The 9,592-nt window shown below is 45.3% G+C and overlaps 1 protein-coding gene across 1 annotated transcript in view; it reads right to left on the bottom strand.

Annotated features, from left to right (window-relative positions):
* Positions 1 to 9,549, bottom strand: part of BRD4 (bromodomain containing 4) — an 80,318-nt gene extending 70,769 nt beyond the window's left edge. Inside the window, exon 1 of the mRNA XM_045289693.1 lies at positions 9,494 to 9,549. The gene's annotated coding sequence lies outside the window, so the exon portion shown is untranslated. The remainder of the gene's footprint in view (positions 1 to 9,493) is intronic.
* Between the last annotated feature and the right edge of the window lie 43 nt (positions 9,550 to 9,592).

Genomic DNA, 9,592 nt, shown 5'->3' with positions numbered 1-9,592 from the left:
TGGCAGTGAGAGGACTCCCAACATGCAAACTACCATGAAAAAGGTGCAAACCGGGCAATACCTCACTGGCGCCATGGCAGCTAATCACAAAATCCTTAACCTTACACATTTTTTGAGTAGCGGGAAGTTTTCTGTTACTTTTAAAATTCCATTTTCCTTGAAGCCTCCTCCAATATTTCTTGTATTATCGATTGCCTGTTAGCACGTGGCTTCAGGACTAAGTGTTTGTCCCTACCCCAAACCCTACAAGAATTACAGCCTTCTTGAGTGAGTAGGAAGGAGAAGAGAAAGTAAAGCTTGAAAACAGTTCCTTGGCACTGAAAAGCATGTCACTCTGGGGTATTGTGAAGAAACACACTGTGAGAAACAGTAAAAAATTAAAAAGTAACATTTTAAGCAATGTTATTCATACTTCATTGACTACATGCCATTTAAGAAAGACATTTTAGAATGTATAACAAGAGTCAAAACGTTTGCTACAAGTTACACAACCATTAAACAAAAATATCAAAATGTGAAGCTACTTTTTCTTGCTATATCCTCTATCTAGACCTATACACTTTGGCGTTTCCATCCCTCTAACTCTTCTAAGGTCAAAGACCACAACTTTTAATATGGATTACATCTCAACATAAATAAGAACAAAACTCTTCACAACAGGACTATTAAGCAACAACACAATTAACTGAGAAAAGACTGGCGTTGTCAAGGATTTCATTTTACTTTGGTTGGATCCACAATCAATGCCCAAGAAAGCAGCAGCCAAGAAATCAAAGGACATATTGCACTGGTTAAATATGCTACAGAAGACCACTTTAAGTGTTAAAGAGCAGGGATGTCATTTTGAAGACTACGTCAGGTGCACCTGACACGAGCCATAGTATTTCAATCTCTCATATGCATATGGAAGCTGTACAATGAATAAGGAAGACTGAAAAATTGAAGCCTTTGAATTACGGTGTTGGCACAGAATATAAATCCACCATGAACTGTCAGTGGAGCAAGCAAATCTGTGAAAACAGTACAGCAAGAATGCTCCTTCAAAATGAAGGTGGCGTGACCAGCTCCCGTACCTTGGGTATGATGTTTTAGAGAGGGATCAGTCCCTGGAGAAGAACATCATACTTGGTAATGTGGTGGGCCAACAAAAAAGAACAAGACTCTCGGGGAGATGGACTGACACCGTGCTACAATTGGCTCTAACAAGTATGAGGCTGGTGCAGAATCTGACAGTTCCATTCTGTTGTACAGTCACTATGAGTCTGAACTAACTCGACAACACCCACCACCAACAATTTCATGCTCTTCAATTTACGGTAGTTCTGGAACCCTCAAGGGACTCAAACTGTGCTCCTTAAGTGTTCTTTAAATTTTGGCAACAAAAAGATATCTGAAGGGGCAAGACCAGGGCTATAGGGTGGAAGGAGTAAGATTTCCCCCAAAAAAAATTCTTGTAAGACAGCCCTTACAGAACTTCAGCTGCACGGTGGTGGGGGGGTGGAGAGGAGATTCCTCAGAGTAATTTCCTGGCCTTTTCCTCATTAATGTAGTTTTCAATTTTCTGAAAACCTCTTCACAATAAGCTCCCATGATCATCCTGTATCCTTTGAGAAAAGCTACCAAGATTAACCCCTTGAAACCCTCTCTCCAAACAGCTCCATAACCTGGCTTTTTTTGCCTTTAAATTCAAGTGACCCAGCAGATGCCCTTGGACGTCACTTTTGATTGGCCTTTTTTTGAAAGCAGCCTAATGATACGAAATAAAACAGGAAAAGTTTTCTGCAGCCATCCACTAATCACAGGCTTGTCCAAACCCATTTTATTTGGAGTAAACCTGTGCATGTATGAACGGGAACCCTAACAGCAATAACTTTACTTGCCTCATACGCACAGATACACATTTAAGTGCTCTTAAAATATATGCCATCCTCTATTTCTTTCCCTAGTCACTGACTGCAACCTACTAAATTCATTTCATGACCCATGGTTTAAGAATCACATACATGGCCTCTCCCATTCCACAGGTCTGCGTCCTCACAACCAGGAGATGGCTCAAGAGGAGCTTAAGATGGGTGGGCTGCGGGTCCTATACCACGCCACCCCCACGCAGTCCACCATGATCAACATCCAGAGTGAACCCCACGTGCCCAACCATGCCATCTGGTCCCTCTTCAACACGCTCTTCCTCAACTGCTACTGCCTGGGCTTGTGGCCTACACCTACTCCGTCAAGTCTAGGGACCAGAAGATGGTGGGAGACATGACTGAGGCCCAGAGCCACGTGTCCACCTCCAACATCTTCTCTATGGCCCTCGGCCTCCCGGGAATCCTCATTTTCATCATTCCTTTCACAAGGCAGTGATGAGCTTCCAAGCCCTGTCAGAGATGATAAGCCACCAAGGCCACTAGCCACTGCACCATGTTGTGTCCTGAACCATCCTGTCCTGTCCTGCCCCGCTGGATGATCTGGGCCCCTGGCCCAGCTCCTGTTCACAGCCATTTGCGTATGTTATCATCTACCAGCAACCTCAATAAAGCACACCGGTGTGCTAAAAAAAAAAAAACACCTACATAAAGAATTACTTTCTCTTATGATTCAGATTCTGCTCACAATTCTCCCAAGTCCAAACTCACTTTACGTATTAGAACTTGAGGTTAGACAACAGCTGGTAGATAGTATCTGGGTTGACACCCCAGCACTTGCCTGCAGAGCCCACGCTATGAAGCCACCGTGCAGACAGGCTTCCCCTTTCCTGAGGTTCATATCTATACACACACATACACGTGTGTGTGTGTGTGTGTGTGTATATATATACATGTTTCAACCCGTCATAAAGCCCAGAACATGCTTTCCAGTAGCAAATGACCTAACTGCATAGCTCTTTAATTTCTGCTTTCTGCTCTAAGCTAGTGAAGACCAAGCCTAAGGACTGGAGTAGAAAGTGTTTCAAATGTAAAATCTCCACAATTATCTGGCTCTCTTCCTGTTTACATCCCCATCTTGAACGAAACAAAACACAATCAAAGGCCACCCTGCTTGAAGACATGTACGTGGTGTAGTGCCTCAGGTGGACAACTGGGGGCATGAGAAATACAAAAGGGCACAGGAATTACTAATCTATGTTTGGAAATTGCCTAATACCCAATCTCAGACCTCTCCTGCCATCACAGAAGGAAAAATAGTTTCAGCTTGGACTGGGGACCAAGGACAGGGTGGCAAGCAAACACAGCAAGAGCGCCTGGGGCAAAATGGCATCTGAACACAGTGCAGACAGAGACCTGCCTTCCCTCCCTCCCATGCACCTGGGCCCACTCAATGCTCTGCCATAGTGACTCTATTTTACAAATGGCAAAAACCGAGGCTCAGACAGATGCTGTAACATGCCTGAAATCACAAGGGTGGGCTGAGACTCAACCTTGCTTGGCAGTGGTCTGAGTCTTCCTCTCTGGTCCACTTGCCATGAGAACAGCCCATGAAGTAGTGGGTTATGCACTGTGTTGCAAATCACAAGGTCCACAAATGAAACTCACCAGCCAGTCCTCAGAAAAATTGGCGGCTGTCTGCTCCCACATTTATAGCCACAGGGTAATTTACACATGGGTCAGGAGCCCTGGTTGCACAGTGGGTTGTTACACAACAGGCTGTTAAATGCAAGGTCAGTAATTCAAAACCACCAGCTACTCAGTGCAAGAAAAATGAGGCTTTCTACTCTCATAAAAAGTCAATCTCAAAAAATAAAAAGAAAAGAAAAGGTTAATCTCTCAAGTAACCCACAGGACAGTTCTACGTTGCCCTATAGGATCACTGTGAATTGGAATCAACTCAATGGCAGTCAGAGAGAAGCATGGGGTCACCATGAGTCAGAAGCGACTCAATAACAATGGCTTCCGGTTTTGTTGGTTAAGGGCAAACTAGGAGGGAGTGGTGGTTCCATGGTAGCATGCTCACCTTCCAGGCAAGAGATCTGGGTTCCCATCTTACTAAGGCACCTTCTGAGTAGCCACCGCCAGTCTGTCAGAAGTGTGTGTTATGTTTAGACCATTCCCAAAAACCGGCAATGGAAACCCCATGGATCTCACCAGTCCAATTCCACTGCAGGTAGGATAACCTTGAAGTGGGCAACTGTAAGACAGTTAACAACAATGTGGCAAACAAAGCATCTGTTAAGTATGCCATAGATCAAAAAGAATAAATAGAAACACTCAATTCTCTTAGTTTTATGTTAATGTTCACAGAATCAGAATAATCCCTGCGAGAAACATTTGCTCCCATTACATTTGCCACAAACGAGGCATCACACATGGAACTTGGTTAAGAGTCCCAAGGAATGACTGACACTGACTGGTTCTTCTCCATCAAAAGGCCAAGTAGGGCTGTGGCCATGACCCTGGCCCAGGAAATGGACCTTAGCCCTACAGCCAAGAACCCACTTCCCTGACATCCCACTGCCTGGCTCAGCCTACACAAACCAAGCCCTTCTCTGAGACTGCGGCACCAACTTTCCCGGTAAGCCAGGGTCTGAATCAGCACGGCACGAGGTGAGATGCCCGAAGTGTTACTGTAACTGTACCTTGGAGACTTCCGTCAGTCAGCTTCTCTGGGCTCCCTTTAATCGTCTTTTCCCAAATGACCAGGTTTTAGGAAAAAAAAAATTTACATTTTAGGCCCCAGGACACATCACATGGGACCATCCTGATCCACCCCTGGATCAAGTCTCCCAGGCTCTGTAGCAAACATCTCAGGGTAGATCCACCCCCACCCCAACCCCCCGCCCCAAGTACCGTATTTCCACCAGTCCCATGATTTCTCCTCTCTCACTACAGATCAGAGCAAATGTGATCCCCTTCTAAATGCCCCTCCCCCTTCTGCCAGGCACCACTCACAGTTCACTCAGAATAAAAAAAACAATGAAGAGTCTGGAAGGTATATGCTGAGCATGAGTACTTGGAACCCACTGGGTCACCTGCTGCACCCATTATTTCCATCCCTGGCATCCTATTCCCACTTCTACTCCCCATCCTGAACAACGACAGCTAGAAGCTAGCCTAGAGAGCACTGCCTTATTGTATCCCCTTCTGAAAGATAGATCCACCACCCAGATGTTAACTTGTTGGACTTTCATGACTTGTGGAGCAGAGAGTCACTCATGGTGAATAGGACTCAGTGGAGTTTCCAGGCTAAGACAAACCAGGAAAAGGAAGGACTAGCCAACTACTTCCCACAATCAGCCAAATAAAACCATAGAGATCACAATCTAAGACTGTCCTATGGAGTACTAAAAGATGAACCCCACAGGCGAATACGCACTCAAGACACCAAATGGACACAATAGACTCAAACTTAGCAAACATACAACTACCATGAAGCTGGTGCAAGACTAGGTAACATTGTGGTCTGTTTTAAGTAGGGACACAATGACTTGGAGCTAACTCAACAGCAACTAACAACAATGAAACATGGGCAAGGGGAACCCAGGAGGGTGGAAAGAAAAGGCAAAGGTCACATAGGATTCAAGCTCAGGTCCCATTGCAGAACAGAGGAAACACTACCTCAGTGTCATTAGTCTTGGGGAGGAGACAGCTAAACAGGGCGAGGACAGGGGTGGGGGTGGGAGGGGAGGCGTTTGGATGCAGTAAACTGCTCAAGGTTTTCCAGGCACCTTCCCACAATCAGATAACACCCAGCTGCCAACCAGGGTCAAGAATTCCAAGACTTGATTTCAGGAAGCAAAGTCCAACTCTGGGCAACTGAAGTCAGAAAGGTCAAAGACCCTAGAGCAGCAGTTCTCAACCAGGGGGGCCGAACAACCCTTTCAGAGGGGTCACCTAAGACCATAGGAAAACACAAATATTTCACAATCTATAATTACATATTGTTTTATGATTAATCATGCTTTAATGTTTAATTATATTCAATTTTTAACAATGAAAATATATCCTGCATATCAGATATTTACATTATGATTCATTAACAGTAGCAAAATTAGTTATGAAGTAGCAATGAAAACTATTTTATGGTTGGGGGGGGGTCACCACAACACGAGGCACTGTATGAAAGGGTCGCGGGCACAGTTCAGAAGGTTGAGAACCACTACCCTAGAGACGCAACAACGCAGGCCTTAGAAAACACACACACAAGAAGATATGTACACTGCTTTTCACCCCTATGAACCAGACTTTGTTAAGCTGTTTGTAGAAATAAAAATTATGAAATCTTTCTAAAAAAGTCGTTTTTATTAGGTTTTCAAATATACGTACCTCTTTGATTTCTTTATACCAAAACAAAAACTAAACTCACTGCTACTGAGTCAATTCTGACTCATATAGGGCAGAGTGAACTGCCACTGTGGGTTTCTGAGACTGTAAATTTTTACAAAAGCAGAAAGCCTCATCTTTCTCCCATGGAGTGGCTGCTGGGTTTGAACTGCTGGCCTTGTAGTTGATAATTCAACCAGTAACCCTTTCCTAAATTACAATTTAAAAATTGTTTAAAACTTTAAAAAATCAATAAAGAGAGAAAACAGGGAAACTTGCTCTCAGAATTAAAAAATAGTTTTCAAATATACAAAAGTAGCGAAGTTAAATTACATTTATATGAAGAGGAAGCCACTTAAAATAAAGCATTTTGGAAATGCTCACAATATAACTATTTTCAGTAAAGCTTAAGAGTGCAATCTAATATTGTTACTCATTTAGGGGGGGAAGGCTGGAAGGAAATAAATACTCAATTATGAGATAATAATTTTTAATAATCAACTGTCAAAATTTTCATTCTGTATTTTCCATATAATTGCAAAGCAGCACACATTATGTTACTTTTACTTAGAGATAAAAATCTTTACCATCTCATTTTCAAATGGTGTAGATCAACCAGTTCTTGTCCCCCTTAGGGATCTGTTCTGAATGGGACACATGGCCAGTTTGTTTTGACACACTCCATTAGCTTCACAATGGAACATGTACCATGATTTATATCAGGACAAGCGTAGGAGATTTAATCAGTTTGTAACCTGTTTTATAAGGGTCCTGGTGGTGCAATGGTTATGGTGCTGGGTTGCTACCAAGGGATTGGCAGTTTGACCAATGACTGAAAATGAGTCCTGGCAATCTGCTCCCAGAGATAACCACCCCAAACCCCTTGGGCAGTTAGTTCTATGCAGTCACAGGGGTTGCAGTGAGTTGGAATCTACTTGTCAGCACACCCAGCCATTTAGACTTACCAAACAGTAAACTTTTTTTTTTAAAAGCACTCTTTAAAATTAGCAAAACAAGTTTGAGTTGCATATCCTAGCCTATTTTCTAGGCTTAGCCAACATTTTAAACTGTCCAATGGGTATGTACAATTTTTCAACCCCAAAGGGGAACCCGTGGATGGTTCTACTTCCTCGACTGTACCATTTGTCTGTTCCCTCTGTAGAAGCTCTAAAACATCACCATCTCTCCAAAGTCAAGATGCATACTCAAAAGGGGGAACACAGAGCTACCTAAATTACGGCCCAGCAATGCTACTCAGCTATCTTATCTACCCAGGAGAGAGAAATGAAAATACACTACCCACACAAAAATGCAAACAAGGGTGTTACATCAAAAAGTGGAAACAAACATGCTCACCAAAGGATAAATGCTTAAATACAACAGAGCAAATCCATGCAACAGAATATTACGCAGTCATTAAATTTAACAACCTGGGGTGTTTAAATCACTGATGTGCCCCATTTTTTTTGCCCCTAAAAAGAAAGGAGGTGGGGAGCCCGCACACACTCCAATCTTCCTCTAGAATCTGTAAAATCGAAAGTCATTCAATAACCAGAATTGTGAAACATGAAAATATTGTACACACCCCAAAAGGAAAAGTGCAATTCGGTACAAAGATCACAAGGGAACTTTTGGAAACAAAGTCTAAATTCCTTTAAGCAATTCAGTAATTTGGTGAAATTTTCCCAAGTAGCCAATGATCCCCTTGCAATTCTTAGCTCGTCCCCTGCTCCCTGGTAGAGGCCACTCCCCCCGAAGTGCCAATATATCCACAAGACAGAGGGTGTCCACAAGACAGCAGGGTCCACCTTCCAGCCTAAGCAAATTTCCTTAGTCTACTTGCAAGGATTCTAGCAAAAGGCAGAAACGAGAGCTCATCTTCTACCTACCACCACCAGTCATCACAGGACCATTTACTGCAGAGTCTGAGCTGTAACTAAGGACAGGGGTATTGTGGATAACAGGTAAGGAGGCCGGTTCTCTTCTCAATCTGGTCAACAGAACCATCTGCATGGTTTATCAGTGCCTGCTGCAAGTTTGGAAGGAGAGCAAGGTTGTTATCTAAAATGCCTCCCTCATTGGGTGGAAAGATAACCCCCACCCAAATTAAACCGAAAAGAATGTCTTGTAAAATTACAAAATTGACAAGGTCATAAAACAGACCGTGCTGTCTAAAACCTGCGTGAAATTGAAAACATATTCATAAGTCCTTTGGAGGACTTCTTTCTTTACAACTTCCAAGGACCACTCTAAGGACTCCCAATTTTGGGAACTTCACAGCTCCATTCATAAAAATCTCCCAAGCCATTGTCCTAGCACTTAAGAGTCACCGGCTTAAACACACAAAGCACCTTGGTGGTGGTGTTTTGGGGTTTTGTTTTGTTTTTAACGATGGTAGCAGACTCCTCTCCAACATGAGGAAAGACATTTGGATTCTTCGGAGGCAGACACTCCAAGAGGCCACTTCTTGCATCCAACTCATGCCCAGAAAGGTACTCAAGGACCAGGCGCCACAACCCCACCAGGCTGCAGCAGGCACACACGAATAAACAAACAAATAAGGCAAAGACAAAGCGTGGTCCAGAGTGGGAGAGAGAGGTCAGCCGCAAGGCACATGACTCATGCCCCGGCAGAAGTATTTACACCGTCCACTACACCACAGTGGGAATTCCCGGTACGTCCAAGGCTGGACCTCTGGGGCATCGCACTTGGGTGAAGTTGTGCTATTTCCGTTTGGGGCAGTGTTGGAGGAGGTGGGGGGGTCATTTTATTTCGCTGAATCACACACAACTCACTCCCATCCCCACCCCAAGCCTCCACGCATACAGCACAGCAAATAGACCACATCACTGCGAAGACGCCAGCAAGCACCGACAGAGAAAAACAAAGCGCCCGGCAAGGGGCTTCGAGGCTGGGGTGGGCTGAGGTGGGCAGTGGGACAAGGGGGCCTGGCTGCCCTCCCCCAAGGTCCTGCTCCCGCCTCCCGGGGCCTGTTCCCGGGCAGCCACGCGATCCCAAGGCCCTCCCCTCCGGCCTGGGCGAGCTCTGTGCCCGGCAGAGCCCCAGCCAGGCTGACCCAGGGCAGATGGGGGCGGGGGCGCATAGCCCCAGTCCGACAGGAGGACCGGGGCGCCAGAAGGGCGCGCACTGGACATGGAGCACGTGAGCGCCCGGAACCGCCCAGGGGACGGTGGCCCAGACAGCGGGCATCTCCGGCCTCCACGCCGGCCGGCACTCACCGGACCAGGCGCGCCGCGCCGCGGGCCCAGCGTCCGCCGCTTCCTCCTCCTCCTCCTCCTCTCTTGACAAAATGGCGGCGGCAGGAAGTGCCGGGCGCC

The sequence above is a fragment of the Echinops telfairi genome, unplaced genomic scaffold, assembly GCF_000313985.2.
Source record: "Echinops telfairi isolate 266 unplaced genomic scaffold, ASM31398v2 ScPeMD7_30;HRSCAF=105, whole genome shotgun sequence".
NCBI classification, from domain to species: domain Eukaryota; kingdom Metazoa; phylum Chordata; class Mammalia; order Afrosoricida; family Tenrecidae; genus Echinops; species Echinops telfairi.
Note: the sequence above shows the minus strand (reverse complement) of the source record. Positions and strands in the feature narration are given on the sequence as shown.